Source organism: Macrotis lagotis, chromosome 3 (assembly GCF_037893015.1).
Source record: "Macrotis lagotis isolate mMagLag1 chromosome 3, bilby.v1.9.chrom.fasta, whole genome shotgun sequence".
Lineage (NCBI taxonomy): Eukaryota > Metazoa > Chordata > Mammalia > Peramelemorphia > Peramelidae > Macrotis > Macrotis lagotis.
The window spans coordinates 3,501,120-3,520,288 of record NC_133660.1 but is presented as its reverse complement, the minus strand read 5'-3'; the positions used below and the strand labels follow the sequence as shown (position 1 = coordinate 3,520,288).

Below are 19,169 nucleotides of genomic sequence, written 5' to 3'. Positions count from 1 at the left end.
TCAGAGATCTCTCCAACAGAAAAACCACAGTGGTGGAGAAGGAAGAAGGTAAAGGAAGAAAGATAGTAGGAAAGTCAGAGACAAATGATTGGGAATATAAGAAGTTTCCAGGGCAAAAGGGATAAGAGGAAAAGGATGGGCAATGAGCCCAACTGTCAAACAGATAAAGTAAGAATATTTATAAGACTTCTTGAGATTCTTAAAGATAAAAGAAAAAATGCTAAATAATTTTAAAAGGATATAACCCATAAGTAAGAGCTCAATAAATCTAACAAAAAAACAAACAAACAAGGAAAATATAGAATTGTTGAATCAACGAACTGTTGAGAATTGAGATTGAAGCTCTAGTTGAGATGATTCTTAGAGCACTAGACCTGGAGTCAGGAAGAATTGACTCCAGCCTCAACCAACTTCCTAGCTATGTGACCCCGAGAAAGTCACTTAATTTTAGTCTGACTCAGTTCCTCTTCTGTAAAATGGATAATAATAGCACCTATCCAATAAGTGCTATTGTGGTGAGGATCAAAAAAGATAACTATAAGGGGTGGCTAGGTGGTACAGTGGATAGAGTACCAGCCCTGGAGTCAGGAGTACTTGAGTTCAAATCCAGCCTCAGACACTTAATAATTACCTAGCTGTGTGGCCTTGAGCAAGCCACTTAACCCCATTGCCTTACAAAAACTAAAAAACAAAACAAAACAAAACACTAAAAAAAGATAATTATAAAGTAATTAGCACCTGAACTTAGCACACAGTAATCACTATATTAATGTCAGCTATTATTGTACCTTCCTAATTGGGCTATTAAAGAGTGTATATATATTTCTCAGTAACATATGGTATCTTTACAAAAAGACATCCTCAGTAGAAAGTAAACATTTTTAAGAGAAAACTATTTCACTTTTGTCTCTTTTGTGCTTGGAATAGTGCCAAAAAAATACCATTATTTCCAGAAAATAAGCCATAACATGATTCTTCAAAGGTTATAATATAAAGCCCTACCCCAAAAATAAGTCCCAGTTAAACTCATCAGCCAAACTAATGTGCTTAGTACATCTCTTGCAATACAAAGTGAATATATTGATTATGAAAGAATATATTAAATATAAACAATATTATTGAAAATAATAATAAAAATAAATAATATAAATGATAATTTAGCATTTGGAATGCCTTTGGATGAGAGGTAAATGCCTACATAAACAGATTAACTTGAAACTTATTGCCCAATGATCAATAGGAGTGCTGACACAATGAATGAATAACATATTCGCTTGATGCACCCCGTCAGGATAAAGAGAAAGCTCCACTTAATAATCATCACTGAGGGTAAGAAAGATAAGATTAAATGTGTTTCAGGTATTTATGTTCTTGAAACTGAAAAGGGTACAGGCAAACAGTTATAAGGAAGTGAGTTGATTTAATGCTGCCCTTTGTTTTGCAAGGTGGCCAAAGAGATCTGTTAAGTCTGGGATTCAACTAGCTCTTATTGCATTAAAGACATGAAGAATTTCCTCTCAGAGGGAAGAATAGATCAAATAATGATTCCTGCAGGAATAACTGCCTGAATCCAGACATCTCCTGAATATAAGCCCTAACAAGTCTTTTGGAGCAAAAATTTATATAAGACCTGGGTCTCATTTTCAGGGAAATATGGTGGCATGTGCTTTAATATTTACTGAATAAAAGTAGATATCTACATATGATCTAAGATTCATTTCCAGCTCTAAAACTTCAACTTTCAAGACCATTTTTGTTGGGTCCATTACAAATTTGTTACAGAAATTCTTTATACCAATACCTTCTTTATACCAAGTTAATCTTTCAATCTTCCTGATTAACTCACTATTCCACTCTATAGCAGTTCTGCAATGATTTTTCATATCTCATCAAATTTCTCATGAAATCCTCCCTCTCTCCATCCCTCAACTGAGAACACTGTCTAAAATTTTACTGAAAAAAGGGAGCTCATTCTTCTCTCCTCTTCCTTATCTCACTTTACCTAGATGCCTTCTGCTACTATCTCCTTCAGAATCCTATCTCAGACAAAGAAAGCATCACTTCTTAACTTGTCTAATCCTCTACCTGCAATAGGGATCCCATTTTGCCCAATTTTGTACAGCAGATTTCCCCCCATATCATCCCCACTTTCTCACTTATCTTCAAACTCTTCCTATCCACTGACTCCTTCCTTAATACCTATCAACATGCCCATGTCTTTCTCATCTTTCCAATCTCTCAACTCTCTATGGTCTGAAGAGAATAAGATATTTAGCTTTCCCTCAAATTAAGCCTTCCAAGCTGCTTAGTTTCCAATTTAAAAAACAAACTTCATCCAACAGAGAAGATATCTGAAATTTCACTTAATTCTAAACACTAACTACCACACTGCAAATTGACAAGCAATTAGCAGGGGCCTTTTTTTCTCTCCTCTATGAAAAAAATGATATATATAGTGGAATTTGACCTCAAAAGATAAGAATGCTTAGTTGAGTAGACTCTTATTTCAGATGGGTAATATCCCTTGCAGAGAAATTAATGAAACTAAATGTTAAAACTATGGACTGTGTTACCTTAAATGTTCACAAAATCTAAGGTATACGACTGATTTTAATGGTGGAATGGAGAAATTGGGCAAGAAAGCAAACCATTTCACTAATTATTAAAAACATCTAAATTTCATTTCAACCAATACTCTCCCCAAGAAGTATAAAAAGAACAAACAAAGGTCTCCTTCAGGTCCTTAATGTCTTTAAAGTATATTGGAAATGTGTCATCCTTATATTAGTATATTTAATGAATACTAATTAATTTGATAAATGTTGACACACAAGATTCCTTTATACTTCGAGGCAGCTAGATGGCACAGTGGATAGTGCACTGGCCCTGGAGTCAGGAGTACTTGAGTTCAAATCCTCAGACACTTAATAATTACCTAGCTGTGTGGCTAGGTAAAAAGATTCCTTTATACTAATGTTCTTTCTGTATCAGTATGTTAGCACTATATTATATGATACTTTCCTTTCCAATTGCACAAATTTCTCTGAACTCTTATATGTGCATTGCAAGTTACAACTCAGTTCTGATCTTTTTAAATACAAATGTTTGAAATTTCTCTATTTCATTTTCCCCTTATAATATTAGATTCAGTTTTCCAAAATGAGTCATTTTTAGGAATAAGCCTATCTCAATTGCCTTTTAGGATATTATATGCCAAGATCTCTTGTTTTAGTAGAAGCTATCAGGTCTTATAATAATTTGGATGGTAGCTCCTTTCCTGCTTCTTTCCAGAAGCATACAAGATTTTTAATCTGACATGGGAGGTATAGATTTTGACATATAATATTCCTAGAATTTTTCATTTGGAATTTCCTCCCAAGAGGTGTTTGGGGGATTCTATCTTCACTTTGTCTTCTGGTTCTAATAGATCTGGGCAATTTTCACAAACTGCTGAATCATCTTCCAGTGTCTGCAGAATCTAAAAGCTTAATTTTAAGAAACTTAAATAAAAATTATTAAATTTTCTACTTTAAAAATGTATAGAAACACCAACTTTGTTAATCTCTGAATGAAGAACAACTAGAAGTTGCCAACAATAAAAGAAAAAACATTTTCTAACAATCAGAGCTGTCCAAAGGTGGAAGGGAAGGAATGGGTTCCCTCAATGAACAATGAATTTCTCTCTTTAAACAGTAGCTGAACTTCCTGTTATGGGGATCATTACATTCCTTTCAAATATGGGTAGGGCTAGACACCTGCTCCCTTCCAATCCTAAAATTCTGTAATTCTTATAATTCATAAAGTCAGAAGAATCAAGGTAACATAGCACCCAGTAATAGCAATATTTTATGATCATCAACTGTGAACAACTTAGCTATTTTCAGCATCACAGTGATGCAAGACAGTTCCAAAGGACTCATGATGAAAAATGCTAACTACCTACAGAGGAAGAAATAATGGAGATTGAAACATATTAACTTTCAATTTATTTTGTGTGTGTGTACATGTGGGTGTGTTTTCTCCATTTTCTTTCATAACATGACCAATATGGAAATAGGCTTTGTATGATTGTACAAGCTATATTATTGCATCTGTATAATGTATAAGCTATATTGCCATCTCAGGGAGGAGGAAGGGAAGAATTTGGAACTCCAAGTTTTAAGAAATGAAAATTTATTTTATATGCAGTTAGGAAAAAAAACAAATATCATTTAAAATAAAGTAAAATAAAATTCTGTAATTCTATGATTAGTCAAAAGAATAGTTTTGATATCTCAGTTAAGATTCCCTTGACAATAATTATTAGATCCTACAAAAAGAGCCGGAAGAACTATTAGAGGCTATCTAATTTAATGCCAAAATAAAGACCCAAATAATCTAAGTGACTCCAAAAGTAGAAGAGGCAGAATCCAATATGGGTCTATTGACTTCAAGTCTGGTGCCTTTTTCCTAGATGGTTCAGTATATAGTGATGACTAGAAGTCAGGAAGACCTGAGCTCAAATTCTGCCTCAGATTCTTGCTAGTTGGGTGACCATTTAAGCCACTTAACTTCTTACAACCTAAGTTTCTTCATCAATAAAACGGGGAATAATGTGAAGTTCAAATGGGCAAAACCTTAAATATAATATATATGGTGACTATCATTCATTATCATCATTAATAATAATAATAACAACAACAATAATAGTTGGGTAATATTAGAATTTGAAATGGGGTAAAAATGTCAAGAAACTATTTAAATTTTGTAGAATAGAATAGAGGATTTAAAACTCTAATCCTAAAAGGGCCACCTCAGGAAATTTCAATAATCTGACATTTTAAAATGTCAACATGCTTATGATAAGGATACATTTTCTCCTATACTCTGACACTGCTCTGATATGAACTTACAACCAGAATACTAAATGGCATTTTAGGCTTGACAAGTTAGATTTTCTTCTACGTATCTGAACTGCTACCAAAATTTTAATCATAAAAGGAAATTAATCCCCCAATCAACTATCATTTCAAATGCTTAAAGAAACAAACACAAGGTATGTCACAGTAATGAATAGTCTTAAAATGTCCAATGCTTTTATAAAAGCTAATTCTCAAAGCAATAAAAAAATTAAGGTGGTTAATGTTAATTTATGTGAATTAACAGCACAAATTTCTTTCAGTTTATAAATTCTTTTTTCTTAATTCTACTTTGTAAAAATTACATACACCTTAAAATGGAAATAAAGATATGGGTAGCAGAAGTACTATTTCTTTCCACATCCAAATCTTTTATCTCTATCTAGAGATGTCAAACAAAATTTCCAAAAAAGGAAATTTCTCTCTGAGATAAAATGGTCCACTTTTAATGCCTAAAGAATGCTTAAGTACACAAACCAAAAATGTTGAGGAAGGTTACAGAGTACATCTTCAATCACTGCCTGGCCTTAAGGACATGCCTCCACTAATTTATAGTGACCTTAAAGCCCTCTTGAACTGGCCCACAGTCTGGGGAATATTTCAAACAATTTCTTCTAATTCTGTTATGGACATAGTCAAAAGGTCACTGAATTTAGGCCAAAGGGTGTAATCAGAACATGTATAGCTGCCAGGAATAATTCTAAGCAGGGAGCAGTCACGTCCCAACCCCCAGGAAAACATATGCTCACATATGTGCATATGTGCATGTACACACACAATGGGGTAAAACGAAACCTGGATAAAGAAAAAAAATTCTATGTAAGGCCTCATATAATGGAGGGAAGGGGGAATCAAGAAATATGTCTGGCTTCAGATACTGGCAATTATCTTTTCTTCTGGCTTCCTTCAATGGATCCTTCCCTACCAATTCCACTGCTTCCAACTCCACTATGTTTGGCCTAAGAAACACAAGAACAGGAGAGAATTACTAATCACAGTAATAAACAAAAAGAGCGGAGGGTAGAAGAAGGAAAATGGGGCATTAAAAAGACTTTCCAGAGTATATGTTTTTATGGGGAGGGATGGGGCTTTTTGGGGTATACTGCTATAGATGATATCACTTGGTTTATGGGATGAAAAATAAGTTCAGAATCATAAAATTTTTGAGTTAGAAGGTAAATTAAAGATCTTTTCAGAGACAGAAAGGACCCAAAGGCCATCTGTGCTCTTCCCTCCCTACCCTTCCATCTTGGATATGAAGAAAATGAGGCCCAGAAAGATTAAATAATCTGCCTACAGATAGCTAGACAGCTAAAGGAGGAGCAAGCTCTCCTGACTCCTCAAGGTCCCAGAGGAGTTGGTGGAAAGGGCAAATAGGATCAAGTGTTCCTTCATGTTAACAAATAGATGATTTCCCTTTATATATTTATGACTCCAGACTCCCATTGAAAATCTGGAGAAATAGGATGAAATATGTTAGACAGGCTTAGTAAATTGTGACCTCTTTCCATATAAAGTACTTGAGACAAAGTGACACATAATTATATCACACATTCTATTTTTATTTTAGACAGGGAGAAGACATTTTAAATGTCAAAAGATAGAAGTCATTTGCCTATGCATAAAAACAACTAATATTAAAATGCCAGTCAATACTAAAAGGGAGATGGAACCAGACTATTCACGACTGAGGGGAAGGAGGAGGGACGGCGGTAGGAAAATGTGTGACTTATAAATATGCAACTAAATTAATGTTCAAAAAATTTTATAATACATAATTGGAAAAAATAAAATAAAATTTGAAATAAAAAAGGGAGAGGGAAATCATTTTAAAGCAAAAATAAAATAAGAGAAACTGTAAACCATGAAAACCAGTTAATGGTCTTTTCAAGACAGTGAAAATTATATTAAGTGGAAAGAGGAAAATAAAAGAATTCCATTTCTGTAAGTTCACAGGCTCTACCTGTTGTTTAATTAAATTTTAATTTGATTTTTGTCTAATAAATACACATTCAGCCAACATAAGGGAAAAAAATCTTCCTTTTTCTAAGGATTTGTAGGGTAGGCAAAGTAAATGGCATTAAATAATAATGAAAAAATCTTTCAAATTTCAGATTTGCCCCATTTACCCCCCTTCAAATTAAATTACCATCACATCATCATATCTTTCTATTACTTTAACAGTTTTACTCATCATTTCTTTTTAGATCAGCTTAATTTAAAAGAAGTGCCCTTCATAATGAATATATTATAGACACATATGTATACATATATATGTATATGGGGGGGGAGAGAGAGAGAGAGAGAAAATCTAATTTAGACTCAGAAACTTAGTCAATGCATTTACTCACACAAGAAGTATGGAAAGACAAACAAACCCAAAAACTTATTTAAACAAATTGCTGAATCATCTTCTAGTCTGCAGAATCTAATGCTTAATTTTAAGGAATACATATAAAAGTTCTTTAACTTATTCCTTAAGGAGTTAACAAAAAAGTATTAAGTACTGAACAAATGCAATGTTATTGAAATTACTGACCTTATTATATATTAGGATTCTAACTAGCCTTTCCTAATTAATAGCAGGATGTTCTCACAGGCCAACAAACCAATTTGATTTGGTAGTAAGATATTTTGCTTAAAGTTTTTGGTCTCATAGCATTCATTAACATCTTTGTGAACAAAATACACCTTAAGTTTTATAAATTTTAATGGCAGTTTGATACTCTTTTCATTTGTATAATGTAGATAGTTAATCAAAGACAGAAAAATAATTAAAGAACGGTACATACTGACAACAGCAACCTCAGTAAAACACAGGAAAGGTATGATTGGTTTTGGAGGCAGTCAATTTTTCCTTGATTTTTTTAAAATTCCCAACCTAGACACAATCTAATGGTTAGAAGAGAGAAGAAACCTATAAAAAGGTTCATTTTCAAACATCAAATGAACAATGATTTCCTTCTTTCCAGTCTTATTTTGAACTTCATTTGGTCCAGTCATAAAAGTAGTAGCTTCCTGTAGGAGCTAGATAATACTAGGAAAAAGCTTTCACAAACCATTTACAAATTAAAAGGTTAAAAAAAATTTTTAGTATTATTTATTAGAGAGAATACATATTTCCAGAGCTTTTTTTAAGAATATATTCATAGAATGGTATGTGTGGAAATGTATACACATATATGTATATTGCTTCCAACATCTGTATGACAAATTTGGGTCTCAGTTTTTCTATAATAAAAATGATTTTTAATTACATAAAAAAAACACAGAAAACATTCCTATGTTTATTTTGGTTGTTGCTGTTTGTCTTTCATTCTGGTGATGCCCTGAAGATATCAAACTATCATTTCCATGCAAACAATATACTCATAAGATGAAAAATTAAAGACAAAATAGTTTAATGTCCGATTCAACATGTAATCTCTGCCCAAAACTTTCCCTAAATTTAATCAATACAATTAACAAGTACAAAAACAATTCAACATATATAGAAAGTTAATTGTTGATAATATTCAACAACCAAAATTGTTTTAAATGTTATCAGCCAGGAAATTCCAATTAAGAGAGAGAAGAGGACCTATCAATTCACAAGAACCAAATTTGGCTACAAATGCCAACATTCCTTCCCCAAATGCACTAGGGTGAATGAAAACTGCCCTTTTGCTACATGCCCTCTGACCTTCTGTTGGCCTAATCTGTCTCTTTGGCCCCCCAGCAAAGCTACTTCTCAGTTTACGATTTTACATTTGGTACAAAGGGAAGTTCTGGAAACAGAGCCTCAACTAGCAATGCTTGTATCAAAGGTGGGGTTAGTGAGGGCCACTCACGTGGGAACCCAATCATTAGCTGGTGGGGAGGAAGGTAGGAAACTCATCTGGCAGAATTTTGAGATTTCTAGGCTGCTTAAGAATTGGTCTGGGGGTGGCTAGGTGGCTCAGTGGACAGAGCACTGGCCCTGGAGTCAGGAGATCCTGAGTTCAAATCCGACCTCAGACACTTAGTAATTAATTACCTAGCTGTGTGGCCTTGGGCAAGCCACTTAACCCCGTTTGCCTGCAAAAACCTAAAAAAAAAGAATTGATCTGGCTTAAAGGGGTGGGGTGGGGGAGGGGACCAGAATGAGAGTGGGGAGCTGTCAAGAACACAATGAGATTTCTAGGCTACTGAATGGTTAGCTTCTGGAAAGAACAGGAATCAGAAAGTAAAAGGAATTACCACTACCAGGTGAAACCAGGCAACAAAGAACTGGGGATGCAGCTCCTGTGGGAAAAGGGGAGCAAATCCAAGGATGATGCAGTAGAAGTCCTTAAATTCCACCTCCTGGAACAAATTTGGGGCTCTGCCTGAAATGGTCCATTAGCGGCTCTAGCACAAGTAGCAGATGGACCAATGTATTTTAATTTAAGGAGAACTGGAAACCCTCTCCCAGCTCTCTCCCAATGACCTGTTGTCATTCTCCAATGAAGCCTGAAATTATATTAACTATTTTTCTTCTGTGCCACACATTATTTTTCCAAGAGTCTACTTTTAAAATATACATACACAACAAAGAAAAAAAATCCCTGTCAAATTAGTGCAAACAAGGTTTCAGATGGCCTTCCTCCATCTGGGATTCTTAACTTGGGGTCTTTGGACTTTAAAAAATATATATATTGATGAATGTACTTCAATATAATTGTTTATTTTGTAATTCAGTGTATTTTCATTTTATAAATTTAAAAAGACTATCTTGAGAAGGGGTCTATAGGTTTCACCAGATTGCCAGAGGGGTCTATGACACAGAAAAGGTTAAGAAATCATTCAGTCCAAAGAGAGACCTAGGTCAGCATATTAATACCCAGAACAGGGAGGCTAGGAGGGAGGAGGGTCAAAGAGAGCTTAAAAAAATAAGTAATGGAAACTCAAAACAAATTTTATCCACAATTTTCCCTAGGGTGGGTTCTGCCAAAAGAATTATTGGTCACAAACCTCAGCCCTCTTGGATGGCTGGATCCTGAACCAATGTCTAAGCAGAGTCAAGTTTCTGCAGCACATTCATTTCATCCATCAATTAACTGAAAGGTTTTAATGAATGAATGAATGTAAAGCATTTAGTAAACAGTATATGTCAAAATTTATTGGGAATACAAATAAAGAAGACAATCTCTGTTCTCAAAGAGCCCACATTCTCATTGGGGAAGTTAATACATTCAGCTGAATTCAACTACAGGAGAAATGGAAAGACCAAGAAGACTTGCATCTTAGGATGTAGCAGAAGGGTCTGCTCCATAGGAATAGTCCACCACCATTAGGAAGGAGGAAGCAAGTATAAGGGTCAGGGTGGAGAGGGCTCTACTACACTAAACAGTCATCATCACCATCATCATCATCATTATCACTAGCATTTACATAGCTCCTTCAGATTTGCAAAGGGCTTTACAAATACCATTTTGTCTTTACAATAATTCTAGGAAGCAAGTGTTATTATTATGCCCATTTTTCAGATAAGGAAATTAAAACCAGAGTCTTTTCCAGGGTCACAAACACTGGATTTGATTTGAACCCAGGTGTTCTTGATTCAAGTCTAACACTATGTACTGTGCCACCTTAAACTTATATAATGCTTTTCATTCCTTCTATTTCTACCTTCAAGGGGCTTATACTCTATATGGGGGGGGGGGACACGTGGGGGGGGGAGAAAGACACCTCTGACCCACAGGCCATATTGGTGTGCATTGCCAAGACAACCACAGATGGGTCTCAAAATTCAATAAATCTAGGAGTTTTTTAGGGGTGAATTAATTCAATGTTTAACCAAATATATATGCTATGAATGATGTTATAAATATCCAAATGGCCCTTAGCAGAAAGAAGGTTCCCCATTCAGCTCTATAGGGATATAAAATGAATTTCCATATTCTTTCTCATGAACATAGAAGTCACAGATTTTAATAAGTGAAATTTCTGCCCCGTGGGGATAACCAGATACAAGATATGTCAAGTAGGTCAAGATATGTAAAGTAGGAAAATGCCACATATTCTCATTTGACAGTGGTAAAAATGGATCTCAAGAGAGAAAGCATCTCACTAAAAGTCTACTGAAGAATGGATAATAAAATCTGTCCAGCATTCAAGCCATTAAAATATTACATATGTGAATATCTCAAAAAACAATGAATAGTCTAGGTTACATAACTGAAAATTAATATTCTCCAGATATCTTGGCCAGAGAAAATGGAATTCTAGTTGTCAGCTGAATATGCAACCAAAACTCATCCAATATGTCAAAGCAAACTCCAAAGTAGTAAAATATGTCATCAAACTATCATTATAACAGGTAGGCCAAACTAAAAAGATTTCCAGTATGAACCAGTAACAGCCTATTTTTCAAGAACAGGCCTTCCAAAATATAGATAGACATCTGATTCCGAAAATGATAGCTGCTAAATGAAAAATATGGGGGCCAGAATAAATCACGAAACTATTTCCTAAGATATAGAGGAAACTAAATATCCATATTGTTGGAATAAGGATCCACATGAAGAAATCACAAATCTCTTGAATTAAAATAATATAACATTTACTAGAAAATAGATTGGGAAAGGTAGGAAATATAAAATTCCTAATTGCATAAAAACTATTATTTAATTTGTTCCTTATTGGGAGGTAGAAATCTATTATTTTTTCCCACTTTACAGATAAGAAAATTGAGGCAAATAAATCAAGTAACCTGCCAATAAGAATCTGAGGTGATTATCTTTGTTCAAATCCATCTTCGGACATCCATTAATTGCATGACCCTGGGCAAATCGCTTAACCTATATCTACCTCAGTTTCTAATTACAATTTCACAAATGCATTTCACAAAAAAAATTGCAAATATTTTATTTCCTAATTTTTAGAACATTCTTATAGTTAAAGTAGGACTAATTTAACTAGAGGTTAGCAAATTATTGAAGAAAATCTTTCATACCATCCTGGAAAAGATAAGATTTGGGTTATGTGACAATACAAGGAGGCAACTTCAAAACTAGTTGAATGATAAAACATAATCATTATGGTTTCTTTGTCAACTTGAAAGAATAGGGAAGTAAAATGATGAGGAGACATTAAAGGAATGCTCACCAAATCTGCAAATGCATTAAGAGATCAAAATTAATAAAATGAAACTTAATAAGGCTACAGGTGAGGTCTTACATTTAAGTACAAATAATAAAATTCACATGCATGAGATGAAGTGTGGTAAACCAGTTCATCTGCTAAAAAGCCAGAGGATTTAGTGACTCTAGGTTCACCATGAGTTAACAGTGTGAAGTGGCAGCCAAGAAAGGAAATGAGATCTTTCACTGCCCCCTAGAACTGGGGGAGGTGGGGTGTGTGACAACTCTGCTCTGATCAGTCCTGTGTAGACCACCTCAAGAACACTGGATCAATTTTTCTCCTTTTAAGAAGGACAGTGATAAGGTGGAAAATGTTCAGAGGAGAACAAACAGGGTGAGGGTCTTTGAGTTCATGCCATTGGAAGATCTAATGAAGGAAAAAGCAATGTTTATCTTGAAGAAGGCAAATTTTCATAATCTTCAAGTATTTTAAAGGGTTTTCATGTGGAGTAAATAGAGAAAAAAAGCATTGTATCTATCATCTTGGCTTCAGATAATAAAAGCAAGAAGAATGGATGGATTCCACCTTCTACATGAGATCTCTTCTACAGACTACTCTAAATGTATCTGATATTTACTTGGTATGTATGTATATGTATACATACATACATACATATATATACATATATACATATATATATATATATATATATATATATATATATATATAGAGAGAGAGAGAGAGAGAGAGTGTGTGAGAGTGTGAGTGTGAGTGTATCTCCCTATAGAATGGAAGCTCCATAAGGGCAAAGGCTGTTTCATCTTTAACTTTGTATCTACAGAGTCTTAGTATACACTTTATAAAAACTCAGTGGTTAAGGTTGTAAAGAACCAAATTTCAGCTTTAAGGGGGGGGGGGAACAATTCTGTTTTCTTTTACTCTCTGTCTTCAAATGCTCAATTCTCAGATTTGCAGCAAAGGGGATTCTTGATCAGCTACGGATTGTTATTAAAGAGCCCTTGAGGTCTCTTCCACACTGAGACTCTGGGTATCAGAAAAATTAAAAAAAAAAAGATCTGATGATATAAAAGATATAGGTGACATTTTTTAAAGTTTACCTTGTGCCAAGAAGTGTTTTAAAGGATGTCAATATAGAGACTTTTGTCTATTTTGTGCTTTTAAAAAGATGGGGGAAATAATTCATGGGAAATTATATTCAAAGCATCCTAAGTCCAGAGATCATAAATCCTGATTCTCTGATATACATTTCTGAAAAAGCATCAAGAATGAAAGAAGTGCTTCAAGGGCAAACAAAAGGAGACTGAATAGTAGATTGTGTCTTTATCAGTTAATAATGTTTTAATGGGTTTTTACACCACATAATTGTAATCTAGGTTGACACAAGCTTTAAAGTGACCAAAACCTTACCATAATTTTAATATGTATGTGTGTGTGTGTGATGATAAGTGGCAAATAAATTAAAAGAAAATAGATTAAGTCTTCTGTTACTATTTAAAAGATAACTAACATTTTAAAGACAGGGAGAAACTATATAGGAAAAATGTATATCAACCTAAACTACTAATTCATTCAACAAGGTAGAATGGTATGATTTGGAAGGTAAAGAAAAACAAGAAATTTTTCTTCTTTAAAATGTATACACTGGAGGGGCAGCTAGGTGGCGTAGTGGATAAAGCACCGGCCCTGGAGTCAGGAGTACCTGGGTTCAAATCTGATCTCAGAAACTTACTAATTACCTAGCTGTGTGGCCTTGGGCAAGCCACTTAACCCCATTTGCCTTGCAAAAACCTAAAAAACAAAACAAAACAAAACAATAAAATGTATACATTGGAGAACAGAAGAAAATGTGAAATGAAGTAGAGTTAAGCAGGATAATTTTGAAAGTAGAAACATAGACAGATGATAGATAGATAGATTGATAGATGTGTGTATATGTATGTATTTACGTATTTTAAAACCAAGTGGCATACAACAGAGATTCATGTTTATATATTTCACAGGGTACTTGTGAGGATCAAATTGTACACCTTTTTGTATCCTGCTTGAATATGTTTATTTGTATGTATATGTTTTATTTCAAAATAAAAGATTTAATTTTATTTTTAAAAATGTAAGGTGGGCAGCTAGGTGGCACAGTGGATAAAGCACTGGCCCTGGAGTCAGGAGTACCTGGGTTCAAATCCAGTCTCAAATACTTAAGCTGTGTGTCCTTGGGCAAGTCACTTAACTCCATTGCCTAACCAAAAAACAAATAAAAAATCTCAATATGCCCAAAATGGAACTAGTTATCTTTCCTCTGAAAGCTTACCTATCTCTTAATTTCCCTAGAAATAGAAAGCAACACCATGCTTTTAGTCCCCCCCCCCCAAAGCTCATAACCTAAGGTCTCCTCATTATTTCTTATTACTCAAATCCAAGCTCTTGCCAAAGCCTGTTAATTTCACCTTTCCAACATTTCTCAAACCTCCTTCTCTCCTCTAACAACCATGATGCTGGTGCATGCCTTCCTCAAGTCTCACCCCAACCTCATCTATCCTCCATTCAATCATTAAAATAATTTTCCTAAAGGCCAGATACAACCATGTCACTTTCCCTCCTCAATAAACTTCAGTTGCTCCCTTTTACCTCCAGAAACAAGTACAAAATTCTGTTTAACAGTAAAAACCTTCTATAACCCAACTTTCCAGTCTTCTTACACTTTGGTGTTGTTCTGTTGTTTTTTTAGTCATGTTCAACAGTTCATGACCCCAACTGAGGTATTCTTGGAAGAGATAGTGGAGTGGCTTGCCATTTCCTTTTCCAATTCACTGAGGAAACTGAGGCAAACAGGGTTACATGATTTGACCAGTTACTAATATGTAAGTGCCTGAGGCTTGATCTGAACTCAGGAAGATAAGCTTTCCTGATGCCAGATCTGGTACTCTATTCACTTTGCCACCTAGGTGTCATTCTCACACTTTACTCCTCCACATACTCTTCAATCCAGTGCCATTGGCTTCCTGGTTGTTCCAGCAACAAAATACTCCATCTCTAATTTGGGTACTTTCTTTGGCTATCCCTTGTGCCTGGAATGCTTAATGGGAAGCCTTTCCCAAACCCTCTAATTCTAGTGCCTTCCCTCTTTTAATTACTTCCTATTTATCCTGTATAATGCTTGTCTGTAGATGTTTGTTATTATCTCCCCTTGAGGACAAGAACTGTCTTTGCCTCTTTTCTGTATTGCCAGCACTTACCATAGCACATAGCAAGTGATCATGATGATGATGTTTGTCCTTCATGAAATCAGGGTGATGTTATGACAAGCAAGTGAATTGAATTTGAGTGATAGGGATGCTGTGGTAAGTCACCAACTTCACTTTCTCCTCCAGAGCCATCTGGGTCCAGTGGCCAGATATGGATCAGGACAACTGGAGATGGCCCTGGATGTGAGGCAATCACAGTTATGTGATTTGCCCAAGGTCACAGAGCTATTAAGTGTCAAGTATCTGAGGCTGGATTTGAAGTCAGGTCCTACTGACTCCAGCTCAGGTAGCCATGACTTGGCATGAGGAAGCAATTAGAACTCAATTCTGACTCTACTTTTTTCTAGCCATGTGACCACATGCCAAGTTGCTCTCTCTCAGATTCAATTTCCTCATCTATAAAATGGGGATAATATCACTTCATTGCTCCAAGGAGAGGATCAAATGAAAATGTGTGTGTAAAGCACAATATAAGTTCTAGTTCTTGGATTGATAAAGGAGGTGAGTAAACATGCAAATGTGAGGGAGAAAGTTGAACAGTCTACAAATCTTCATAAGTTTCTAGAGAGCAGAACACAAATATTATGCTTTCTTGTATCAGCACAGTTCTTAGGCCAATACTACTAGTCATTCAACAAGCATTCATTGAGTACCTACTGTGTGCTCTAGGGATACTTCTATTAGAAAGGCCAAAGATAGTCATTGCTCTCAAGGAGTTCACTTTTTAATGGAGAATATGGCATCCAAATGACTATATACACATTAGATAGATGATAAATTGAAAGAAGATGGAGATTCTTGAGGGGTATCAGTTAAAGCCTTTTTTTCATAAGAAAGTGGAATTTTAGATGGGCCTTGAAGAAAGTCAGAGAAGACAGAAGGTAGAGATGAGTATAGAAAGCACTTCAAAGATGAGAAATGACCAGGGAAAAGGCACAGATTTTCAGTGTACATTGAGATGCTCAATACTATTTGCTGAATGAATGAGTCCACGATAATATGTTCCCGATTCTTTCCTACCCTTTATAATGAACCAAAACTATAAGCTCCAAAGAAATATGGTAACTGAGAGTAACCGAGTATTGTAAGTGGGCAAAGAAAGGAAAGAAGGGGAAAATCTGCCATAAAAGATACCTTTTTGGAGCAGCTAGGTGGCAGAGTATTTAGAGCACCCACCCTGGAGTCAGGAAGACCTGAGTTCAAATTTGATCTCAGATACTAAATAATTACCTGTGTGACCTTAAACAAGTCACTTAACCCCCTTGCCCTGCAAAAACCAAAAAAAAAAAAATTTACCTTTTTACTTCTTGCACTATTACCCTAGTAAGATATATGACATACCATTTTCCATACAGGCTAGCAAATCAGTCAGTTTGACTTCAGAATCTAAAACTTGATCTGGTTCTTACCTAACTAAGACTTTTTCTAGTTTATCAAGAACCAGAAAAGTTTCTTTTAATAAATCAAAAGAATTGGGGTGGCTAGGTGGCACAGTGGATAGAGCACTGGCCCTGGAGTCAGGAGTACCTGAGTTCAAATCTGACACTTAATAATTACCTAGCTGCATGGCCTTGGGCAAGCCACTTAACTCCAATTGCCTTGCAAAAACTAAAAAAAAAAAAAAAATCAAAAGAACGATGGGCTAGAATTATCATGCATAACAGGATTATAAAAAAATCCCAAGTCACAATATTTTAACTTTCATATACTGCATTTTAACAAGTCAGTATACACAAATTATAATACTTATAGTAATTTCATCATGTGGAATATCAAATTATGCCCAAAATGTGGCTTTGGATTTTGCAACTAGTCTTCCAGTTCTCCTTATAAAATATGTTGGCAAAGACCATAATACTCAACTACAATGAAACCCATCTCCACATTCCATGGCTTTAGGGTAATTCCAAGACTATGGGGTCATAAAAAGACAGACCTCAAACTCCTGCAGCCAAGCAATCATTTGAAGGATGGGGAATTGGAGACAATTACATTTGATCATGCTATTATAGTAGTCTGAGGGCTCATTAGAAAAAGTCTATAGAGATTCCTATTAATTCAAGAAATGACATAAGAAATTTATGCCACAGAGAAAATGTCCAAAGTCATATGGAATGTCAATATTTTACAGTAAAGTTTAAGATTCAAATATTGCTATAACCAAATAGCTATAAAAGAAAAATGTTTACAAATCCTAAAAAAAAAATAGACCATTTATCTGCCATAATGAAATTCTATTGAAACCAAAAAGTTTGTAAAGTCTCAAGTATCAAGATTTGACCAACATGCATACAGGCCATTTTTGTGAAAGAGTTATGTGGGTTAGGAATTAACAAAATAGGAATAATAAAAAACTAGTTTCTATAGTTCCTACAACCATGTAGACTATAAGTATTAAGGACTTTAATAAATTTTTGTTCATTTTAAATTGAATTGAGATTGAAACTGGTGAATTAAGGGATAGTTTTCATTTTAGATCATATCACATTACTACGAATGAGGGAATTTGGTGCTTATTGAAATTTTCCACATTAATCTGGAACAACTGATCTATTAAAATTTAATATAAAAATGAATTTTATTATAAAAGTAATAAACATCTTGATGTATCACAAACATATAATGTAACAATGTATGAGAGTAATGCAACATACAAATGAATAATTTTGTGACATTCATAAAGCTGTTTGTCAAAAAATAAATACTATTTTTTACTGGACATATCACAAGTCCTATTTAAATTAAATAACAAAGGGTTAAAAATCATTACAAGGTGTTGTTTCAACCCGGAATTCTCTGCTTCCTTCCATTCTCCTTTCCCCTCCCCCCAATTCCAAAACTGCATGCCCCAATGCACAATACTGGAGAAGGTCACAAGAGATTGCAGAGACTTTTGTAATAGAACAGAAATAACTCAGCTGCTTTGTTGCCATATTCTCTTTTAATCAGCAAGTTCGAAAACCTTTAATTAGCACTCTGGCCACAAAAGGAAAGCATTTCTAATTTGCCAGGAGAGAAGAGGGGCCGCAACGTACACAATGTTCTGTTGTAGCAGGATCACAACCTGGGACTTTAAAAATGATTAGCCCAGGAGGCTGAAAAACAATAAAAATAAAACCAACAAAAAAGAAGTTCCCAACCTCTTCAACAGACATCTATCTCCTCTTATTAACAGACCAAAACAAAAGCCAACTTACTTTTTGGTGAAACCAACTATTACTAGAGTGTACACAAACAAGTCAATTCCTTAATCTTGTTTTTTAGTCCTCAGCAACAAAATGAAAGCAATTGTGTAAAATGTTTAACACAGAATAACATTTCCAAGAATAAATCACTAATAAATAATTTCCACATGGCTACTTTGTACCCACTGTTTCATCAAACTGTGAAAGGGACTGAAACTGAAGAGGTGCTATCCAAACTGATCTCCCTTGAAACACTTCAAGAACAAGAGATAAGGGACAAGAACTGAGGAAAAATACAAACATGATTTATTTAGCTCTTTTATCAATAAATAAAGTCATACATCACGTGGCTTATAAAAAAACTGGACAAAGTAAATAGTGGAAATATTGTTGCCACTTTATGCGTGGAAAAAAAACTGATTCAGATGTGGAAAAAAAACTGATTCAGATAAGTCAATTGAGTGTCCAAGGTCCACACAGCTAGTGGTGGGAACTTGTGTGGAGGAATTAGAATGTTTCCAATGGTTCTTATCTTTTTTTTTAAAAAAAAAAAAGGATAAATGAAGGGCACAGGGAGCACAGTGGACTGTGAAGAACAGTCCTGGAGTCAGAAAGACCTGAGTTCAAATCTTCTCTCAGACACGTATTAGTTGTGTGATCCTGGGCCAGTCCCTGTACCCTGATTGCATCAAAAAAAAAAAACATGGACACTGGCTTTAAACCTATTCTTAAACTTTAAA

General features: G+C 34.8%; 1 protein-coding gene across 8 annotated transcripts in view; it reads right to left on the bottom strand.

Annotated features, from left to right (window-relative positions):
* Window positions 1-19,169, bottom strand: part of PDLIM5 (PDZ and LIM domain 5) — a 241,033-nt gene that overhangs the window by 216,792 nt on the left and 5,072 nt on the right. The gene's annotated exons all lie outside the window — the stretch shown is intronic.